This window comes from Procambarus clarkii, chromosome 63, assembly GCF_040958095.1.
Source record: "Procambarus clarkii isolate CNS0578487 chromosome 63, FALCON_Pclarkii_2.0, whole genome shotgun sequence".
In the NCBI taxonomy this organism is placed as follows: domain Eukaryota; kingdom Metazoa; phylum Arthropoda; class Malacostraca; order Decapoda; family Cambaridae; genus Procambarus; species Procambarus clarkii.
The window spans coordinates 29792124-29817007 of record NC_091212.1 but is presented as its reverse complement, the minus strand read 5'-3'; positions in this window follow the sequence as shown (position 1 = coordinate 29817007).

Sequence of the window (24884 nt, the reverse complement as noted above, 5' to 3'; positions counted from 1 at the left end):
AATGCATTGGTAATGGGTGCCCCACCACTTCCGGGGTGTCTGAGGAGAAACGCCCGAGCTACTTGGAAAGTCGTTCACTCGGGCTCCAACCTGCGACCCGTACGCTTACCCCTCCGTGGACATTGAAAAACGCTTAAGGTAATGGTACACAGTCCTCCTGCAGGAGTCTTCGCCCCCATCCTCGCACACTTAGCACTTCCTGTAGGGAGAGTTAAATGGTTTGTCCAACCGCATAATGGACTACTGCAGTCTCACAACGAGAGTGGCTTCACTCTTTCATGACCCGAACACACAGAAAAAAGCCAGGTGCAGTCCGTGACTTTTCCATGCATTTCTTACAACCCACTTAAGGGCTTCCTGTAGGGGAGTTAATGGTTTTGTCTAACCGCATAATGGCCAGAGCACTCTCACAACGACGAGGGGAAGCCCACACTCACCATTCCCTCCATCCATCCATCCCATACCCCTCCAGTACCTCAAACAACATAACAGACTGTGATGACTCCAATCTATACTCAATCTCTACTTACTCACAATCATCCAATTATTATCCACACACAGGATTAAGTCTATGCTAAACACACATACATATTCATTTACTCCTTCCTCTCTCTTCCTTCTATTTTTTCTTACTCTATCACTTACTCTACTCACATCTTTCCTGACCACATACCCTATCCCCCGAGGACTAGACCGCTATGTTGGATCCCCTCTCATCCTCTACTCACGATCATCAAACTATCATCATCATCACACAGGACTAAGTCTATGACAATCTCCTTCCTCATATTCCACTCTTATCCGTGTATTTTCATACGTCTTCCCAGAAATTCCCACGTCTTCCCAGAAATTCCCTTTGGGTCTAGAGCGATGCGGTACACCTGCTCACCCGCCACTCAAGGCTGCCTCCGACACGCGCCATACTTCCGGGAAATTCCCCTCCCAAACCCCTGTGACTAGACACCCGCGCTGCGACGACGACCGCGCGCGCACCACCTGCCGTCCAACAACAACAACAACATAACTTACTCTCTTTCAGGACCACTTACCATAACACCACACGCTTATACGCCTCCGAAACACGCCAAACTTCCCTGAAAATCCCCCCAAAACCCTTGCGACTAGACACCTGCGCGCCACCTGTCGGGTGGCACTCCATGAGTGCCACCTGGCGGCTGGTGCGCGAGGTTCTAGTCGTATATTTCACTACTCTGCTTAAGGCTTTTGACACTGTCAACCACCAAAACCTTCTTCTTAAATTACATCATTATGGAGTCAGAGGACACTCCCTGCAATACCTCAAATCTTACCTTACTGACAGGCTCCAGTATGTTTCGGTGAATAATTCAATTTCTCCCACCCTACCCATCAACATTGGTGTTAATCAGGGCAGCATACTTGGCCCTCTCCTCTTTCTCATCTACATTAATGACCTTCCAAATGCCTCCCAACACCTCAAACCAATTCTATTTGCTGACGACACAACCTTCATTTACTCCAGTCCTGACCCCCTTGCTCTAAATGCCACAGTAAATACTGAGCAAAATAAAGTCCATCTTTGGCTAACTGCCAACAAACTCACCCTTAACATTGACAAAACTTTCTATATTCTGTTTGGCCATAAATCCTCTAATCAAATAAATCTCAAAATAAACAATACCTAAATTTGTAACAAATTAGATGGCAAATTCCTTGGCGTTCTCATTGACCACAAGCTGAATTTCCAGGGACACATTCTAAATATATCAAAAAAAGTTTCAAAAACTGTTGGCATTCTTTCTAAGATCAGATATTATGAACCCCGCCCTGCCGTGGTGACTCTCTATTACTCCCTCATCTATCCATATCTCAACTATGGTATTTGTGCTTGGGGTTCTACTACCCAAAATCATTTATGTCCTCTAGTTACTCAACACAAAGATGCTATTAGGACAATATGTCCCCAGTCTCTGTACCTAAAGCCTATTAATTCCATTGACGTCAATGAGATAATCCTTTCCCTTAAAACCAAGTCTGGTGCCCTTGAGGAGATACCAACTTTAATCTACAAAAAAGCCTCCAGATCTTTAGCCCCTGCTATTGCTTTGCTCTTCAACAAGTCACTTGAACTCCAAACCTTTCCAGATATTCTAAAAAAAGCGAGAGTAACGCCTGTCCACAAATGTGGTGATCTCACAGATGTTAACAACTACAGACCTATATCAATCCTGCCAAACTTGTCAAAAATTTTTGAAAAACTAATCTATAAGCAGCTTTACTCATATCTAGCCAAACTCAATATACTTAACCCTTGGCAATATGGCTTCAGGCCCAAAAAAAGCACTAACGATGCACTTATTAGTATCCTTAACTCGATTCATACAGCTCTTGATAAAAATGAGTTCCCTGTTGGGTTATTTGTGGACCTGCGTAAAGCTTTCGATACTGTCAACCACCAAAACCTTCTTCTTAAATTACATCATTATGGTGTCAGAGGACACTCCCTACAATACCTCAAATCCTACCTTACTGACAGGCTCCAATGTGTTTCTGTGAATAATACAATTTCTCCCACCCTACCCATCAACATTGGTGTTCCCCAGGGCAGCATACTTGGCCCTCTCCTCTTTCTCATCTACATTAATGACCTTCCAAATGCCTCCCAACACCTCAAACCAATCCTATTTGCTGACGACACAACCTTCATTTACTCCAGTCCTGATCCCCTTGCTCTAAATGCCACAGTAAATACTGAGCTAAATAAAGTCCATCTGTGGCTAACTGCCAACAAACTCACCCTTAACATTGACAAAACTTTCTATATTCTGTTTGGCAATAAATCCTCTAATCAAATAAATCTCAAAATAAACAATACCCAAATTTGTAACAAATTAGATGGCAAATTCCTTGGCATTCTCATTGACCACAAGCTGAATTTCCAGGGACACATTCTAAACATATCAAAAAAAGTTTCAAAAACTGTGGGCATTCTTTCTAAGATCAGATATTATGTACCACGCCCTGCTCTGGTGACTCTCTATTACTCCCTTATCTATCCATATCTCAACTATGGTATTTGTGCTTGGGGCTCTACTACCCAAAATCACTTACGTCCTCTAATTACTCAACACAAAGCTGCTATTAGGACAATATCCAATTCTGGCCCCAGACATCACTCGGTACCCCTACTCAAATCCCTGAATTTGTTAGACATTAAGTCACTGCACATTCTCTCATGTGTATTATACATATATAAAACGCTAAACTGTAATGCCAATCCTGATCTCAAAGGCTTCATAGAAGGTTGTAACAGAACCCATGAGCACCACACCAGAAATAAATACAGTTTTGATATTCCTAGAGTACGACTTAATCAAACCAGAAATGCTCTACAAATCAAGGGGCCCAGAATGTGGAATGACCTTCCCAACCATGTTAAAGACAGTACCTCTCTCAACCAGTTTAAGTTAAAAACGAAGCTATACCTAATAAATTCCCTGTAACCTACCTTACCCTTCTATTGTCAACCCATGTATGTTTTTTGTTTTTTGTTTTTGTTTTTCAAATCAACGCTGTTTTAATGTAATTTTCTGTAATAATTTGTAATTGTATTTGTGCTGTTTTTTCAACAATGTTCCCCTCTCTTTCACCCCTATTTTTATTTGTACTCAACGCATTTTTTTCTTTTTACCCATTAGTTTTAAGCTTTAGTCAGTAGTGTTTTTTCCTGCCCGAAACGCTTTGGGTAATAGTGGCTTTAGGCATTGTATGTACTAGCTCTATCTATAAAGCCAACAAACTTTGTAAAATCTCTTTATGTATGTACCTTTGCCTAAATAAAAATTATTATTATTATTATTATTATTATATCCCACTCTGGCCCCAGACATCATTCGGTACCCCTACTCAAATCTCTGAATATGTTAGATATTAAGTCACTGCACATTCTCTCATGTGTATTATACATATATAAAACGCTGAACTGTAATGCCAATCCTGACCTCAAAAGCTTCATTGAAGGTTGTAACAGAACCCATGAGCACCACACCAGAAATAAATACAGTTTTGATATTCCAAGAGTACGACTTAATCAAACTAGAAATGCTCTACAAATCAAGGGACCCAGAATGTGGAATGGCCTTCCCAACCATGTTAAAGACTGTATCTCTCTCAACCAGTTTAGGATAAAAACGAAGCACTACCTAATAAATTCCCTGTAACTTACCTTACCCCTCTATTGTCAATCCATGTCTGTTTTTTTTTTAACAACGCTGGTTGTCGACCTAATTGTATTTGTGCTGCTTTTTCAGCCATGTTCCCCTCCTTTTTTATCTCTATTTTTATTTGTTCTCAACACATTTTATTCTTTATACTCAATTAGTATTAAGATTTAGTCATTAATGTTTTTCATGCCCGAAACGCTTTGCGTAATAGTGGCTTTAGGCATTGTAAGTACTAGCTCTATCTATAATTACATCAATCTTTGTAGAATCTCTTGTATGTATGTACCTTACCTAAATAAACATTTGTTTATTTATTTATTATTATATTTATTTATTTAAGTTCTGTTCTATTCAGTTCAGGTTTATGGTTGACTCATTCCCCCCCCCCCCTCTGCTATTATTTGTAATTTGAGTTTATTCTGGGTTTTACTGCTATATATTATTGTTTTAAGCCTACTTTCCTTATGGTCTTCGGTTTCATTGGTGGAGTTGGCTGGGTTATTCTCCACTTGTTACTATTTGCTATTGATGTTATAGTCATTTTTCGTGTGAATGATCTCATGTCAAATCCCCGTTTGGCTTCTGGCCTCGCCTAACGCCATGAGTGTTGTTCCTATTGTACCTACTATTACTAATTTAAGTTCTTTATTATTCGCTCCGGGTTATAGTTGTCTTATTCTACCCTCCCTCGACTGCTTTACTTGTTATTATCGTTTTCTCTGGACTGCGGCTCTGTTACTGTTTATGCTTATTTAGCATAACGGTCTTTGGCCTTTAGGGTAATGAGCGCTGTGCTGGCAGCGTTACTTCTCATACTATATTATTACTTCACTTTCTTTGCTGCCTTACCCCCCCCCCATCCTTTTTGAGGGGCACTTTTTGCAGTCCTGCCTTTTCCTTAGTCAAGGCATCGTAGTCCCGGCCCTTAGCTGGGCACGTCAGTCATGCCCTCGGACGGCCCTGTCCTAGGCCCCTTAGCTGGGCCAGTCCATTACGCCCTTAGCCGGGACCCCTGTGGAGCCCTTAGCCGGGCTAACGGTCCTGCGACCTACTACTTTGGAAGGAGTATTTGCGCTTATTCCTTATCCTTCTAGTGCTTATGTCTCTCTTTTACACTCTTCTTAGTGGATCCTTCACGTTATATTTGTAATGTACTATTTATTGCTTATAAATAGTAATCCTGCTCTCCAGTTATTATATACAGTCCTATCCTTGCGCTTAGACTGTTTCAGTTCGTCTTTCTACATAGTATCCGCACTTTTTCCCTGTGACTTATTGTCGTTATTTATTATGTGCTTAATTGTTGTAAATTTATATCACGGTTACACTCCAGTGTTTTTCTTTTCTTTTATATTGAGTTAAACTATTGTACTGCATTGGCTTCCCAGATCCCAAGTTTTGCATTTTTAGGTAATAACTTTGTGAGTTCATAGTACTGGATTATTGTGTATTTCATGTATTAAATTGGTCTAATTTAAAAATCCTAATCTGTGGCCCATTGTCGTTATCTTTGTTACGTTTTCTCTTAATGAATTCTAAAATCGTTTGGCCTTCTCACCGCCGCTCATAGTGCCCGCCTCTACGAAGGGCCCGTCCGGTAACGGGTTCTCAGGTCCAGCTCCTAGTACTGGGGGTAAGGGGGGGGGGGGAAGTATTCAAGGAAGATTGAAGACTCTTGGCGGCGGTGTCACGGGTTCAACAACGCAGCCGTGCCTGGATGCAGCAGCCCGGGGCCCAAGTTATTTGTGCTATATTAAGAACACTGTTTTTCCCAAAAACGGTAGGTTTTCTGAGTGGAAGAGAACGTATGTCTGGAAGCTGACTTTAACCGCCCCAAGCTGCGCGCGCATTGAGCCGAGGTTATATAAACCTGGACGGAGACGGCGTGGCCCCTCTTCCAAGCCAGCAGCTGCTCTTACATAACGCCCACCCTCCTCCCGGGATCCTCTGCATCCTCTGTTTTATTTTGAAAGGGACGGCCCACAGACGTGCTCAAGGGGCACTTGCTCTAGCATGCTAAGCATTTGCTGTATCTTTGGGGGTGCTCCGCCGGAACCCCCAAAGTGATAAGCCTGCAGATAGCTAAGAAATATTCCAATGAATTGTAATTAGTCTAATTAAATTAATGCAACTTTCATTTACTACCTATGGATGTAGTTATTAATTGTAATTGATCTCTACTTTATCGTTAAGGATTATTCATTATAATTATTCCTTAATACTTTATTGTTATGCACTAGTCAATAATTATTTATCATTCATCATAATTAGCTATTTGATTCATTAAAAATAATTGCTTATCATTATACTATTTATTATTATTTATTATATAATAATAATTATATTATTTATTAATTTATTATTTATTAATTTATTAATTTATTATATATTAATTTATTATTTACCATTATAAAATAAACAAGTCCCCAATCTGAGCACGTTTTCTTCCAACCTCAGAAAACTTCATTATTTGCTATACTAATTTATAGTATTGCTATTCATTTTATTATTCCCTTCTCGTTCAGTATTAATTTATTATGGGTCTGGGAGTTTACTATTTTCGACCACTTCTACGTACTGGCACTTTCGACATTCTCTGTTATTTTACTATATTATTATATTAATTGTAACAGAACCCATGAGCACCACACCAGAAATAAATACAGTTTTGATATTCCTAGAGTACGACTTAATCAAACTAGAAATGCTCTACAAATCAAGGGACCCAGAATGTGGAATGACCTTCCCAACCATGTTAAAGACTGTACCTCTCTCAACCAGTTTAAGTTAAAAACGAAGCTATACCTAATAAATTCCCTGTAACCTACCTTACCCTTCTATTGTCAACCAATGTCTGTTTTTCTTTAAAGAGCGCTGTTTGTCGACTTAATTGTATTTGTGCTGCTTTTTCATCTATGTTTTCATTTCTTGTTTTCATTCTACTCATTATGCTCAATTAGTATTAAGCTTGTCATTTAAGTTTATCATGCCCGAAACGCTTTGCGTAATAGTGGCTTTAGGCATTGTATGTACTAGCTCTACCTATAAGTCAACCAATCTTTGTCAAAATTTATTGTATGTATGTACCTTACCTAAATAAACATTTTATTTTATTTTTTTTTAATTACATTAATTATTTTACATTTACGGATCCCTAGCCTTATTGGTGTCCATTTCACTTTGCCTCAGATCCCCAGATCTTGTTGAAGTTCTTGGGGTACTGCTGCTTGCAGAATGCTCATTGACACTCCAAGACTGAACTCATTGGCGCCTCTTAAGGCAGTTTCTTAGGCTATCTATTCAGCTCTAGCATGCATTCGGAGGCCAACATACGTTGGAGATCACTGTAACGGTCTCGGTTACCATCCTTATAATTTGTTGTTCGTGTCGCTCTGGACACAGGCATGTTGCAGTTACGCCTTAAAGACCTGTTTCTTATATTTGATTTATTGTTTTATTTATATATGGATTCGATATTATATAGTTTCTTTTGCAGATTCCACGTAGTTTGAATAAGAGCACTGTTTTTCCCCCCCAAACGGTGGGTTTTCTGAGGAAGAGAAAACGTATGTCTGGAAGCTGAGTTTAACCGCCCAAGCTGCGCGCGCAACGAGCCGAGGTTATATAAGCTCTGCCCGCAGACTGGGTGGCCCCTCTTCCCGACAAGCAAGCAGCTGCTCACTTACAAAACGCCCACCCTCCTCCCGGGATCCTCTGCATTCTCTGTTTTCTTTTCAAAGGGACGACGCACAGACTGCCTCAGGGGGCACTTGTTCTATCTTGCTAAGCATTTGCAGTATCTTTGGGGGTGCTCCGCCGGAACCCCCAAAGTGATAAGCCTGCAGATAGCTAAGAAATATTACCATGAATTGTAATTAGTGTAAATTCAAATAATGCAACTTTCAATTACTAACTATACATGTAACTATTAATTGTAATTGACTTAATACTTTATCATTATAATGATTATTTATTATAATTATTCTTTAATACTTTGTTATGCATTAGTCACTAATTATTTATCATTCACCCTAATTAGCTATTTGATTCATTAAAAATAATTGCTTATCATTATACTATTTGTTATTATTATTATTTATTAAATAATAATAATTATTATTTACTATTAATTTATTATTTATTATTAATTTATTATTTATTATTAATTTATTATTAATTTATTATTAATTTATTTTTTATTATTAATTTATTATTAATTTATTATTTACCATTATAAAATAAACGAGTCCCCAATCTGAGCGCGTTTTCTTCCAACCTCAGAAAAAGAGATTTTGTCTGAATCTGATTAGACATTCGTTCACATAAACATTGGATTTCATAGCGACTGCTGTTATACTTATAGACTGCTATACTTACATACTATCTAATACGTGTTGTTGTTGTTATAGATTCAGCTACTCGGAACAAGTTCCAAGTAGCACGGGCTATGGTGAGCCCGTAACTTACCTGGCACAGGAGCGGGGCAAGTAGCCCGGGCCATGGTGAGCCCGTAGTGGATTTACCTGGCACAAGAGCGGTGCTGAGACTGTTACCTTCATACTTAGCAATAATTATATACTTACATTTACTTTACGGTTAATACTTATTCTTAAATGAAATAGCTACAACTACTTATATTTCATAATATAATAATATTTTAGTAATATTTAATAACTTATAATTTATTATATAAACATGTATTAAATTCTTTTTATAAGATAATAAGTACTCCCCACTTGACGTGATTTTTTTCTCCTCGAACAGAAAAAGGGCGCTCATGCCAAGTTCAAGTAAGTTTATTGAGACAAGAAAAAAATACATCTCAAAGGGATAGAGTAGCTTAGGCTATTTCTACCCCCTCTACTTCAAGTCCCTCAAGGGGCGCACAAATTCAGTGAGTACAAATACACAAATCACAATACAGTACAAGAATCCCATTTAACATTGCAGGTTAATATAGTAAGCACAGAATATAAGTTACACTCTTAGGGCAAAATTCTTGTAGCTCCTAAGTATTCTGTCTATCATACCATTACCACACATCCAAACAATTTGATGTGTTACACTACTTATTTCCTTGTATCTATAGTTATCAATACGTTGATACTCTAATTCATAATGTTCTAAGGTGTGGGCGTGCGGCATACTACATAATTTACACTCCTTATCTTTTTCACTGACATCAACACCGTATTGCCAGATATATTTGTATCCTAATCTTAATCTCATGTAAATTGAATCCTTCCAAGTAGACTTTCCTCTACCATAGGCGAAGGACGAATTTGTATTTATTATTGAATAATTCTTAAGTGTGTTACCATTACCATTCTCTTTACCATTTCTTCACCCTCCTGGATCATCTTGATTCGTGTTTTTATTTGCTTAAAAGTTATCTGACATACATCAACAAGAATTTTTTCCGTGGCTCTCTTCGCTATGTCATCAACTACCTCATTCAACAGTATTCCCACATGTGAAGGGATCCACATGAATCTTACTTTATACCCATTTTTTCTAATTTCTTAACATTCTCTCTACACTCAATCACAATATTCTGATAAACTGGACGTCTGCTATTTAAAAGACTCTAACGCTCCTCTGCTGTCAATAAAGAAGCAAGCATTTTTACCACATTTGACTACTTCCTGTAATCCTGCTAATACTCCGTGGAGTTCAGCCGGCGTTGAAGAGACATTGTCAGTTAAGCGGCGGCTAATAACAGTATCTACAGTGCCGATGTCAGTGTACTCCCTGATCAAAACTCCACATCCTGCCTTCCCATCCCTAGCTACTGACCCATCACAATATACATGTAGAGTGTTTTCTGTAGGTAATTTTCTAATTATACAATCATAAGTTACCCTCAGCTCTCCCATCTCGTACATACTTTTTTTCTTTTGCAAGGGAATAATTACTACATCTACATTACAATCCTCCCATGGTGGTGCGAATTGTTTCTTAGGCAGAGCAATACGTTCTGCAATAACATCATACTTTATAACATTAGAGCATAAGGTACTCATATATGCTCTCGTCTTTATCATACATTGTTCATTACTCCCCACCTTTTGAACTGAGAGGACCAATTCATTAGCTCCCCCACCTCTCATTAATCTAATGGCAGAGGCTACATTTATCTCTACAATTCTATCCCCAATACTCTGCAGATTCAACTCTATCCTCATTATCTCAATCATAGCATTTCTTGGGCATCCTAAGATAATTCTCATGGCTTCATTTTGTACCTTCTCCAACTTGCCCATCCTACCTTTACCAAAACAAGAAATGACAGGTGCAGCATAATCAATAAGAGATCTTACAGTACTCAAGTATATCATTCGTAGCACAGGGACTCCCACTCCCTTTCCACAGCATGCCAAGGCCTTCAGAGGTTGTAATCTCTTCCGACATTGACCCAACAGTCTATTCATCTCAGCTTCCAAACTCTCATGGGTATATCCAACGTATATGCCTAAATATTTATATATATTAACTCTCTCTATATTTTTACCATTTATTTTCAATATAATGGGCCTCCGACTTCTACATTCAAACTTAGTTTTGTCTTCATTAACCACCAGTCCCATATGGTGACACAGGTTTCCGAAATTGTCCAACACTGTTTGAACCTTTGAAATATATTTGCCCTGAAACAAAATATCATCGGCATATATGATAGGAGTTACCCCATTTGAGTATCTCTCAGACGATATCTTATTCATTAGTACATTAAACAGGGTGGGACTCAACACTCCTCCCTGAGGTGTGCCGAGTTCAAAAGACCTCACACCTGACACCTTGACCTTGATACCACACCTGAGCCTTTCTTTCGTGAAGAAATTCCCTTATCCAGCGCAATAATCTCCCTTTAACACCTAGACCAGCTAGTTCATATAAGATAACCTCTTTGTTGGCTTTATCAAAAGCTCCTTGTAAATCAATAAAAATTCTATAGTAATCATTATTAGCTAGATATTTAATAATACAGTCAGAGGTACCTTTTCCTCTGAGGAACCCGAACAAATTACTAGACAGCTGATCACCTATCATATATAAAAGTCTATTTAAAATTATCCTCTCCATCATTTTACAAAAACACGAGGTTAAGGACACAGGTCTATACTCTCCATTGGCTTTAGGGATAGGGATGATCATAGCTTTTTTCCATTTACTGGGAATACTGCCCTCTTTATAACTAATATTAAAGAGGTCTAAAAGTGGGCTTTTCTTCATAATGGCAAGTTCATTAAGTATTTCATAAGTTACTCCATTCTCCCCAGGGGCGGTAGATTTCCCAACTTTAATCGCCGTTAGATTCAGATTCAGATTCAGATGTTTATTCAGGTAAGGTACATACATACAAGTGATGTTACATTAATGGATTGATATATAGATAGAGCTAGTACATACAATGCCTAAAGCCACTATTACGCAATGCGTTTCGGGCAAGAAAAACATTAATATCTAGAACTTAATACTAATTGAGCATAAAGAATAAAAGGTGTTGAGAACAAATACAAATAAAGATAAAAAAAAAGGGGGAACATGACTGAAAAAGCAGCACAAATACAATAGGTTGACAAACAGTGTTGATTAAAAAAAAAAAAAAAAAAAATAACAGACATGGGTTGACAATAGAGGAGTGAGGTAGATTACAGGGAATTTATTAGGTAGTGTTTAGTTTTTATCTTAAACTGGTTGAGAGAGGTACAGTCTTTAACATGGTTGGGAAGGTCATTCCACATTCTGGGCCCCTTGATTTGCAGAGCATTTCTAGTTTGATTAAGACGTACTCTAGGAATATCAAAACTGTATTTATTTCTGGTGTGGTGCTCATGGGTTCTGTTACAACCTTCTATGAAGCTTTTAAGATCAGGATTGGCATTATAGTTTAGCGTTTTATATATGTATAATACACATGAGAGAATGTGCAGTGACTTAATATCTAACATATTAAGAGATGTGAGTAGGGGTACCGAGTGATGTCTGGGGCCAGAGTTGGATATTGTTCTAATAGCGGCTTTGTGTTGGGTAATTAGAGGACGTAAGTGATTTTGGGTAGTAGAACCCCAAGCACAAATACCATAGTTGAGATAAGGATAGATAAGGGAGTAATAGAGAGTCACCAGGGCAGGGCGTGGTACATAATATCTGATCTTAGAAAGAATGCCCACAGTTTTTGAAACTTTTTTTGATATATTTAGAATGTGTCCCTGGAAATTCAGCTTGTGGTCAATGAGAATGCCAAGGAATTTGCCATCTAATTTGTTACAAATTTGGGTATTGTTTATTTTGAGATTTATAAGACTAGAGGATTTATTGCCAAACAGAATATAGAAGGTTTTGTCAATGTTAAGGGTGAGTTTGTTGGCAGTTAGCCAAAGATGGACTTTATTTAGCTCAGTATTTACTGTGGCATTTAGAGCAAGAGGGTCAGGACTGGAGTAAATGAAGGTTGTGTCGTCAGCAAATAGAATTGGTTTGAGGTGTTGGGAGGCATTTGGAAGGTCATTAATGTAAATGAGAAAGAGGAGAGGGCCAAGTATGCTGCCCTGAGGAACACCAATGTTGATGGGTAGGGTGGGAGAAATTGTATTATTCACAGAAACATATTGGAGCCTGTCAGTAAGGTAGGACTCGAGGTATTGTAGGGAGTGTCCTCTGACTCCATAATGATGTAATTTAAGAAGAAGGTTATGGTGGTTGACAGTATCAAAAGCTTTACGCAGGTCCACAAATAACCCAACAGGGAACTCCTTTTTATCAAGAGCTGTATGAATCGAGTTAAGCATACTAATAAGTGCATCGTTAGTGCTTTTTTTGGGTCTGAAGCCATATTGGCAAGGGCTAAGTATATTGAGTTTGGCTAGATATGAGTAAAGCTGCTTGTATATAAGTTTTTCAAAAATTTTTGACAAGTTTGGCAGGATTGATATAGGTCTGTAGTTGTTAACATCTGTGGGGTCACCACATTTGTGGACAGGCGTTACTCTCGCTTTTTTTAGAATATCTGGAAAGGTTTGGAGTTCAAGTGACTTGTTGAAGAGCAAAGCAATAGCAGGGGCTAAAGATCTGGAGGCTTTTTTGTAAATTAAAGTTGGTATCTCCTCAAGGGCACCAGACTTGGTTTTAAGGGAAAGGATTATCTCATTGACGTCAGTGGAGTTAATAGGCTTTAGGTACAGAGACTGTGGATAGTTACCTGTAAGATAGTCCTTAATGTCAGTACTGGAAGATGGAATATCATTTGCAAGGGATGAACCAATGGAAGAGAAGAACCTATTGAACTCAATAGCAGAATCAGAGGCTGAAAGCTGACCATCGTTATTAGACAGGAGAGTCGGTTTGTTATTTAAAGATTTCTTTGATCCCAATATTTGTGAAATTGTGCTCCAAGTTTGTTTAATGTTGCTCTTTATTTGAGTAAATTTATCTTCGTAGTATTTAGTTTTGGCTCGTCTAATTATCTTAGATAGCAATAATGAGTAATTCTTTGAGAATTCTTTGGAGACAATTCCTAACCTATACTTCTTCTCAAGGTCGTGTTTTTTGTTAATGGATTTCAGTATTCCCTTTGTAAGCCAAGGATTGTTAAGCCTTTTGCTTGTGACTTGTTTTGTAAGCCTAGGACAGTGGGTGTTATAAAGGCTAAGAGTTGTTTGTAGAAAAGATTGCACTGCTAGGTTGATGTCCCCTATGTTACCTAACTCGGACTCCCAGTTGACATTATCAGCAGCAGTTATAAAATTGTTTATAGCAGTTTCATTGTGCAGCCTAAAGCTTAACTCCCTTGTTTCTAGAGGTGGTTTGCTAATGTTAGTTAAGAGAAATGTGGGGTAGTGGTCTGTAGTGCTATCGGTGATTATACCTGAAGTAAGCGGAGAGGTTATGTTGGTCCAGATGTGATCTAGAGTCGTGGCAGTGCTATCAGTGATTCTAGTAGGTCTAGTGATTAGGGGTATGAGGAGGCAGGAATTCATACAGTTGAGGAAGCTAACAGCAGTAGGGTGTTCTGGCTCGCAGAGGTCAATATTAAAGTCCCCTGCGATAATTAGGTGGTTTTTGTTCAGTCTGTTATCAAGTATTAGATTTCTAAGGTTTGAGTTGAATACAGACACATCAGTGTTGGGAATTCTATAGACTGCACCCACAGACAGGACAGACTCGGCACCCTTGACTCTGAAGCTGGCGAAGATATACTCCCCATAGCAGTCTCTAGTTCTAATTTCTTTTAAGCATGTTAGTTCTTGGTGGTAGTAAAGAGCAGTGCCACCACCTCTCTGAAGTTGACGACAGTTGTGAATTGCTGAGTAGTTAGGCATGTTAAAGAGTTGAGTAGTATCCTCTTTCAACCATGTTTCAGTAAGTATAATAAAAGAGAATTTGTTGCCAATAGTTTCAATCAAGGCACTAACATCATCGAAGTGTTTACCTAGGGATCTAACGTTCAAATTGATTACAGAGATATTGTGATTATGAGTTAATACATTGTTTACATCATGTGCTGCAAAATATCTGCAATTTAGATCATTAAAGTGATTATTGTCATAGATAGTGGATAAGAGGTTAAGTTCTGGGTCTATACTTGACTGCATAAAAAAAGCTGATTGTAGAATCAGAAATAAGTAGAAATAAGCTATAAAATAGGGAAAAATATATACACAATACTGTACAAAACAAACACAAAAGGGGCTTACAGGGGTACAATGGAGTAAGGGAGTATGGCTAGGCTAGGCAACCTAGGCAATTAATGAGATTAAAGAAAAAACATGTAAACATGGACTATACAAAACACAAGATATGGAAATACAAAACAAAAAATATAAGCAAGACTAAGCAATACAAAAAAACAAATTGAGCAAAAATGAGGTAGATTGCTTACGAGTACTCACAGGTACACTGTAGGTAACAATTTGCAATTTGAGATGCAGGCAAAGCCAGGGGTACAATGGAGTAAGGGAGCATGGCGAGGCTAGGCAACCTAGGTAATAAATGAAATCAAAGAAAAGTTGAATAATAAACATAGGCAAATTTAAGCTAATGATTAATAACTATAGATAGTTCAGTAATGACTGTATAATTAAAAAGACCTGAAGAACTACTTAATAACTCAATTAAATAATTTCGGTAAATGACTAGGTAAGAGTTAGTTAAAAATTAAGTCAGAAAATGAACCAAGGAGACTTAGGATACCTAGCCCCACTAGTTGACAGGGGGTTAATTAAGTTAATTCATTGGGAGTGATAAGGTGAGACAAACCACATTGGGAGAGGAAAGTGTTGAGGTTTTCTTCTCTAGTAATAGCAAACATTTTGCCCTCTGCGGTTTTTCTCACCTTTATCAGACCATCTCTAACGAAGCACTGATGAATCGCATCTGGGTTTTGTTGCCGGATTTGACGCAGGCGGTAGAGGATTTGCTGTCTGTTCCTGGTCAAGCACTCGTTGATGTATAATCCCTTCCGTTGGGATGCAGCTGTCCGGACTAGATTGGATTTCGTGAACTGGGAAGACAGCTTCAGGCGAATTTTCCGTTGATTTAGACCTGATGGATTCTTTTTGCCTACTCTGTAGGCAGCAATAACGTCAGTTTTGTTTAGACTGAGCTGCAATTTGTTTTTTAAGAGATCCTGAGCTATTTCGAAACAATTTTCACCTTCATGTTCCACAGGTATATCTTGGGACGACACGATAACAGAGTCTAGCAGCTTTTGCTGGTCTTGTTCCTCCTGGGAGACGGAACGTTGAGCTGAAAATGTACTGATACATGCAGTCATTTTGCTGAGAGCTTCCTCCTGCTTTTTTAAGGCTTCATCAGTTTTCCGAAGGTTGTTTTCCTCATGGAGATCATTCAAATCATGCTGTAGTTGGTCTTGGCTAGCCTTGTAGTTTCTAATATCCTCGCGGAGGAGGGTTATTTCTTGTTGTTGTTGTTGGAGATTAGCGCGGTTATTAGTTCATTAGTTCATCTCTAGTAATATCGCGGTTATTAGTTATTAGTTCATCTCTAGTAATATCTGTGCAAGTGACATCTCCACTGTTACCTGCTGTAAGGATAAAATCCTTTCTTGGATCTTTCCAAGAATCTAATGACTCTCTCGTTATAGCGGGTAATGAACTAAGTTTGGCAGCTTCCGCCCATTTATCTACGAGACCGTTCGCAATTCCTTGTGGGTCAGGATGTGCAACAAAATTATGTTTTTTACCCCTTACTTTATTTACATCTCGCCAGATTTCCTTCAAGTTTCTGCTACTCCCAACTTTCACTGCAAACCCCTCCCAATACTTGCTCCTAATTTCCTTTCTCTTCTCCCCACACAGCCTAGCAACTGCCAGCATAGCATACTTCCCTTCCTCAGTCCTACCATTCCTATTCCAATCCCTGTGAGCTCTCCTCATTGTTAATGTCCACCCCTTAAGCATCTTGTCATGTGTATAATTTTCTTCTCTGGGGGGATGCTTTTTTATATTAGATGTTCTTCTGTTCAATGTCGTATTAAATACATCTACCTCCTTAATTAGATCTTCATAAAATACTTCTGCCGAAACTAGTTTATAAGTATCATACCAAGACTTAATATGGCCAACAAGACCCCTTAATTCTCCCTCATTATACTTTAACCTTTTCCTCTGAAGGCAGGCATTCTTTTTATCTAGTTTAAGCTGTATTTGTAATGCAAAATGATCACTTAGCATTTCATCCACAGTAAAACAATTCCCCTCTATGCCCTCAGCATTTATCAAACAAGCATAATCTAATCTCCCTCCCCTCAGATGAGTAGGAGAGGGCTCGCCCAGCAGTTGAACATCTTTATGTTCCTGCAAAAACTGGTACCATCTGCATCTATTCCTATTTGCTTTACCCCTTGATCCTGAAGCTGGATGTCTGGCATTAAAATCCCCTACCACAAGTCCCCTACCACATCCCCTACCAATCCCCTACCACAAGTCCCCTACCACAAGAATGTAACAACTCTTGTATACATCTCAAAAAAAAAAATGTATCTTCAGAAAAGAAGGAATCTGGCAAGTATCTTAAATCAAGGGAGCTATCAGAGTTGTATAGATTAATGAAATTTAACTCTCGGTCCTTTAATTGTATCCGCAAGCTAATACTTTCAATACCTCTATATCTCTGAGGGATTCCAGTTATCTCGGCAGGTATGGTACTTTTGACATAACATGAGACCCCCCTAGTTCCTCCATCAGCATATAAGTGAAAACCTCTATAGCCATTTAGCCTCAGAATGCTACCATCCCTATCCCCAGTTTCCTGGAGTGCTACTATGTCAATATCCTCTCTAAGAGTATAATAGTGTACATCCACCGCTCTAGTTTTTAATCCATTAACGTTCCAAGATAATATTCTCAATCTATTTTCATCCATGATTAATAATAAAACTACCTTTGCCCTGTCCGTCACATTCCAAGAGATACGAGAGTTTCTTAGACACTTCCTCCCAACACTCTAACATTTTTGCTTTCTCCTCACTTGCACAACAGTTACTAACATCAATGGTGACATTATTCATATCTATTTTCTTTTTTATTTCTCTATACCGTTTTACTCTAACCTTTGTTTCAACATTTGTCACTACAGAAGGTTGAACACCGCTAACATTACTAGAAAGTTCACTTTCCTGACTATCCTCTTATCATCAATACGTCATGTTCTTCCTTACTTTCTTCCACGCACGTTTCACTTTCCATTTCACGTCCTGTTTCACTTTCCATTTCACGTTTTGTTTCACCACCATCATCACCCCGTCTACCCTTAATAGCTAATTTTTCTAATGCCTGAATCCTTTTGTCTAGTTTTTTTTTTTTTAGATATTCCCTATTTGAGTACCAACCTCCGAGTTCACTATATTGTCCTGAGCCTTATCTCCAAAAGATTTCATTTTTTTCAACTGCATTTCCTACTTTCCCTAGGCTCACCTTAATTGTCTCCGTTCCTTTCTCCCACACATTGCACATAGGGATTGTCGTTGGCTTCCAGCTGTTTCCTCCATGTTCCTGCTGCACAGTCCTTCCTTCCTTCGAGGATACAACTATCCTACTTGTAGCACCCGTCCTAGATTCTCTCAGATGAGGCTTCATGGGTCATAGATAGTAACCAGCATTGTGGCTGCGTCGACAGTTGCAACAAGATGGCAAGACTTTTTCGTTGTTGTTAATCTTGACTCTACACTCTCGCGAGTCGTGTTTCTTACCACAATATCGACACCTGGAGTCAAACTGACATTTCCATGCCATATGTCCCCAACGAGAACACTTCATGCATAATATGGGCTCCTCAATGTATTTTGCAACTTTCCTGTAGCCTAGTCCTTGCACAAAAATTCTTTCCGGAGCCTCACCCTTTACTAAGGCAACAACCTGGCTTTGTTTTTCCCCACGAACACTGTTCCTCTTTGCCCAAACAACACTATCATTGTTAAGCAATAGATTATCAGGATCCAAATAAGTTGGATACTCAAACACTATGACCTTGGTGTGTATCATACCTTCTTCCGGAGTAACCATCACAATATTCTCAAACCCATCCGTCGTTAGGTGTTCCACGGCCTCTTCTGTCCCAACTGTTATGTAGGGCTACCTTACCTTACCTTGAGGTGCTTCCGGGGCTTAACGTCCCCGCGGCCTGGTCGTCGACCAGGCCTCCTGGTTGCCGGACTGATCAACCAAGCTGTTGGACGCGGCTGCTTGCAGCCTGACGTATGAGTCACAGCCTGGTTGATCAGGTATCCTTTGGAGGTGCTTATCCAGTTCTCTCTTGAACACTGTGAGGGGTCGGCCAGTTATGCCCCTTATGTGTAGTGGAAGCGTGTTGAACAGTCTCGGACCTCTGATGTTGATAGAGTTCTCTCTCAGAGTACCAGTTGCACCTCTGTTTTTCAACGGGGGGTATTCTGCACATCCTGCCATGTCTTCTGGTCTCATGTGATGTTATTTCTGTGTGCAGGTTTGGGACCAGCCCCTCTAATATTTTCCACGTGTAAATTATTATGTACCTCTCCCGCCTGCGCTCAAAGGAGTACAGTTTTAGGCTCTTTAGTCGGTCCCAATAGTTTAGATGTTTTACTGAGTGAATTCTAGCAGTAAAGGATCTCTGCACGCTCTCCAGGTCAGCAATTTCTCCAGCTTTGAAAGGTGCTGTCATTGTGCAGCAGTACTCCACTCTAGAGAGCACAAGCGTTTTGAAAAGTATCATCATCGGTATAGCATCTTTAGTGTGAAAAGTTCTTGTTATCCAACCTGTCATTTTTCTTGCAGTTGTGACGGCTACTTTATTGTGTTCTTTAAAGGTAAGGTCTTCCGACATGAGTACACCCAGATCCTTTACATTGCCTTTTCGTTCTATGTTATGATTTGCCTGAGTTTTGTACGTGGTTTCCGTTTTTATATTTTCATTTTTTCCATAGCGCATGAGCTGGAACTTATCTTCGTTAAACACCATATTATTTTCTGTAGCCCATAGAAAGACCTTATCTACATCTGACTGGAGGTTCGCCGTGTCCTCTATGTTGCCTACTCTCATGAAGATCCTAGTGTCATCTGCAAAGGATGATACAGTGCTATAGGTTGTGTTCTTGTCTACGTCCGATATGAGGATGAGAAAAAGTACTGGAGCAAGCACAGTACCCTGGGGGACTGAGCTCTTCACGGTTGATGGGCTGGATTTTATTTTGTTGACTATTACACATTGGGTTCTGTTGGTCAGGAAATTGTAGATCCATCTGCCTATTTTTCCGGTAATTCCTTTTGAACGCATTTTATGTGCAATAACACCATGGTCACATTTATCAAAAGCTTTTGCGAAATCTGTGTAAATTACATCAGCGTTTTGTTTGTCTTCCATAGCATCTAATGCCATATCATAGTGGTCCAGCAACTGCGACAGGCAAGAGCGCCCTGTTCTGAAACCATGTTGTCCGGGGTTATGGAGTTGCTGTGATTCCATGTATTTTGTGATCTTACTTCTTAGCACTCTCTCAAAAATTTTTATGATGTGCGATGTTAGTGCTATTGGTCTGTAATTTTTTGCCTCTGCCTTATTTCCTCCTTTATGAAGTGGTGCTATCTTTGCTGTTTTTAGTATATCAGGAATAACTCCAGTATCTAGGCTTTGTCTCCACAGAATGTGGAGGGCCTGCGATAGTGGTTTTTAGTGGCTGGTGAAGATCCTCTTTGAAGAGTGGTCCATATTCAAAAATAAATAAATAATAATAATAAATAAATAAATAAATTTTTATTCAGGTAAGGTACATACATACAAGGTGAGATACAAAGTTGATGGTTTTATAGATAGAGCATACAATGCCTGAAGCCACCCACCATCTGGTCACCACTTGGTCCGGGAGACATCTCCCGTCACGCAGGGTGCAGTCGCGCCTCCACAGATCTCCAGTATCAGCTCTTGATACTGGTAATGGCTCAAAAGGGCCACCACTTACGGGCTATTCATGTCCGTGCCACTTCTTGGGTGGCTTAATCTTCATCATCATCTGTAGAAACCCTCATCTGGTCACCATTTGGTCCGGGAGACATCTCCCGTCACGCAGGGTGCAGTCGCACCTCCACAGATCTCCAGTATCATCTATTAATACTGGTGATGGCTCAAAAGGGCCACCACTTACGAGCTATTCATGCCTGTGCCACCTTTTGGGTGGCTTCATCTTCATCTTAACACATTCACAAGGGAGACATCTCCCGTCATGCAGGGTGCATTCGCACCTCCACAGATCTCCAGTATCAGCTCCTGATACTGGTAATGGCTTAAAATGGCCACCACTTACGGGCTATTTATGTCCGTGCCTCCTTTTGGGTGGCTTCATCTTCATCTTAACACATTCACAAGGGAGGCATCTCCCGTCATGCAGGGTGCATTCGCACCTCCACAGATCTCCAGTATCAGCTCTTGATACTGGTAATGGCTTAAAATGACCACCACTTACGGGCTATTTATGCCCGTGCCACCTTTTGGGTTGCTTCATCTTCATCTTAATACATTCATAAGGGAGACATCTCCCGTCATGCAGGATGCATTCGCACCTCCACAGATCTCCAGTATCAGCTCTTGATACTGGTAATGGCTTAAAAGGGCCACCACTTACGGGCTATTTATGCCCGTGCCACCTTTTGGGTTGCTTTAAGATTGATATCTTAACACATTCATAATGGAGACATCTCCCGTCATGCAGGGTGCATTCGCACCTCCACAGATCTCCAGTATCAGCTCTTGATACTGGTAATGGCTTAAAAGGGCCACCACTTACGGGCTATTCATGCCCGTGCCACCTTTTGGGTGGCTTAATCTTCATCAATCAATCAATCTGAAGCCACCATTACGCAAAGCGTTTCGGGCAGGACGCTCCTTAGTCAGACGAACCGTCCACTCCAGCCTTTGATGGAAGTTCAGCTGGCACGTTGTGGGTAATAACAGCCTCTTCCTTCTATTAAATTGCTTCTCGTGCGTCCTGCTGAGTGGGGTTTCATTTTTTGGTCTCTTTGTTATTTCATCTTCACTCTCAGTCTCGCTGACTGTGATTGATGAAGATTAAGCCACCCAAAGGTGACACAGGCATGAATAGCTCGTAAGTGGTGGCCCTTTTGTGCCATCACCAGTATCAATAGATAATACTGGAGATCTGTGGAGGTGCGACTGCACCCTTCGTGACGGGAGATGTCTCCCGTGGAGAGAGCTAGACTAAAGATTGATTGATTGATAAAGATTGAGCCACCCAAGAGGTGGCACGGGCATGAATAGCCCGTAAGTGGTACAATTTTTTTTCAGTGTTCTGAGGTTGCATTTAATCATCAAGCTGTTATCGCGGGGGAGGATACTGCTTCACAGTCTTTATGAGGGTGTCCAGCTGCTGGACACCTTTGTTGACCAGGAGAGTGGCTGTGTTGATGGCTTCAGGGTGGCCACTGCAAGATTCAGGAACTCTTAAAGCTCTTCTAAGGTCGTTGGTTGCTTCACATTCCAGAAGATAGTAAAGTAATGGCTTTTCTGTGACAGTTTGGCAGAAGATGCACTCTCTCTGTCGGGGTTCACCAATCTCCCAGTTGCATCTGTAACCTAGACGTAGTCTATATAACCTAACTGCTATTTTCCTGTGGATGTGGATTCTTTTTGGGATATTTAACCTTTCTAATTTGGTTGCCTGAAGATACCATGTTGCAGAGGGCGAACCTTCAGCTATTCTCTGGTGTAGGTAGGCTTTGTTGAGGTGTGAGAGTTTTTTGGTGATGATGTTTTTATGTTCTCTAGGCTGGGTTGAATTGTTTTATGTATCACTGGATGACGATGATAAAACTGATGAGTTGGCCAAGACTTTTGCTCGTAAAGAGGGAATTGATTACCAACTTGGACTGCCTTTGAGCAGCCTGAGGGTAGTAATATTCCGGGAACATCAACTAAATTTCGGAGACTTGAGGCAAAGTGAAATTCACGCCAGTTAGTCCATCTATCATCATTCTATTATGCAGGAAGAACCGCACGTCTATGGGTCATTCAATAAGGTTAGCAGACTTCTAAATGTTACCACTGCTAGGCTTAGGCTCGGCTACAAGTACCTCTGGGAATTTGTAACATCTGCTGATGTAGATTTGACTAAATGTAAACTCTGTCAGCAGAACTATTCGCATACTTTGCGTCATTATATAACGGAATGTGAAAAAATCGCGGAATTTAGAGATAAAATAAAATAAATAAATAAATATGTTTATTCAGGAAGGGTACATACATACAAGTAATGTTACATTAATGGATCGATATATAGATAGAGCTAGTACATACAATGCCTAAAGCCACTATTACGCAATGCGTTTCGGGCAGGAAAAACATTAATATCTAGAACTTAATACTAATTGAGCATAAAGAATAAAATGTGTTGAGAACAAATACAAATAAAGATAAAAAAAGGGGGGAACATCTACTGAACGGGGGAACAGATAAAAACAGGGGGGAACGACTGAAAAAGCAGCACAAATACAATAGGTTGACAAACAGTGTTGATTAAAAAAAATAACAGACATGGGTTGACAATAGAGGGGTAAGGTAGGTTACAGGGAATTTATTAGGTAGTGTTTAGTTTTTATCTTAAACTGGTTGAGAGAGGTACAGTCTTTAACATGGTTGGGAAGATCATTCCACATTCTGGGCCCCTTGATTTGTAGAGCATTTCTAGTTTGATTAAGTCGTACTCTTGGAATATCAAAACTATTTATTCCTGGTGTGGTGCTCATGGGTTCTGTTACAACCTTCAATGAAGCTTTTGAGGTCAGGATTGGCATTACAGTTCAGCGTTTTATATATGTATAATACACAAGAGAGAATGTGCAGTGACTTAATATCTAACATATTCAGAGATTTGAGTAAGGGTACCGAGTGATGTCTGGGGCCAGAGATTGATTGATTGATAAAGATTAAGCCACCCAAGAGGTGGCACGGGCATGAATAGCCCGTAAGTGGTACAATTTTTTTTTTTTCCCAGTGTTCTGAGGTTGCATTTAACCATCAAGCTGTTATCGTGGGGGAGGATACTGCTTCACAGTCTTTATGAGGGTGTCCAGCTGCTGGACACCTTTGTTGACCAGGAGAGTGGCTGTGTTGATGGCTTCAGGGTGGCCACTGCATGATTCAGGAACTCTTAAAGCTCTTCTAAGGTCATTGGTTGTTTCACATTCCAGAAGATAGTGAAGTAATGGCTTTTCTGTGACAGTTTGGCAGAAGATGCACTCTCTCTGTCGGGGTTCACCAATCTCCCAGTTGCATCTGTAACCTAGACGTAGTCTATATAGCCTAACTGCTATTTCCCTGTGGATTCCTTTTGGGATATTTAACCTTTCTAATTTGGTTGCTTGAAGATACCATGTTGCAGATGGCGAACCTTCAGCTATTCTCTGGTCCAGGTAGGCTTTGTTGAGATGTGAGAGTTTTTTGGTGATGATGTTTTTTATGTTCTCTAGGCTGGGTTGAATTGTTTTATGTATCACTGGATGACGAGTTGCCAATTTAGCAATTTCATCAGCTTTTTCATTTAATGGGATTCCAATATGGGATGGGATCCAGTTTAAAGTTATGTTGAGGCCTTTGCCTTTAGCGACTGCTCCTTGATACAAAATGGTGGTAATTATTTCCACATTATCTTTCCACTGTTTTTGTCCTAGTATTTGAAGTGCAGCTTTTGAGTCTGTGTGTATGATTGCATTTTGAGTGTTTTGTGCAATCACATATGCGAATGCCTGTTGTATGGCGAACAGCTCAGTTTGGGTTGATGATACTAGTCCTCCCAGTCTCCAATATGCCTGAACGTTGGTCGTGCAAAGAGCAGCGCCAGCACTCTCATTTTCTGTGTCCACCGATCCGTCTGTGAAGATGTGGGTGGCTCCTGCTACTGCTATGCTATACATTTGCTCTTCTATTATGCGCCTTAGGATTGTCGGATCATAGGCAGCTTTTTTCATTGGGAGACTTTCTATTACTATTTTGAAAGTAGGCTCTTCCCACGGCGCGGAAGGAGTGTAATTTGGGTGTGGATGATCACCCTCTCTATCAAGAATCATGTTTTTTAAATGTAGTCTGTTTAGGACTTTTCCTGCTCTTGCAACTCAAGAGTTTTCATTGTTTTGGCCTAGTCCAACCACCAAGGCCTGCCGTACTGGGATTGGATCA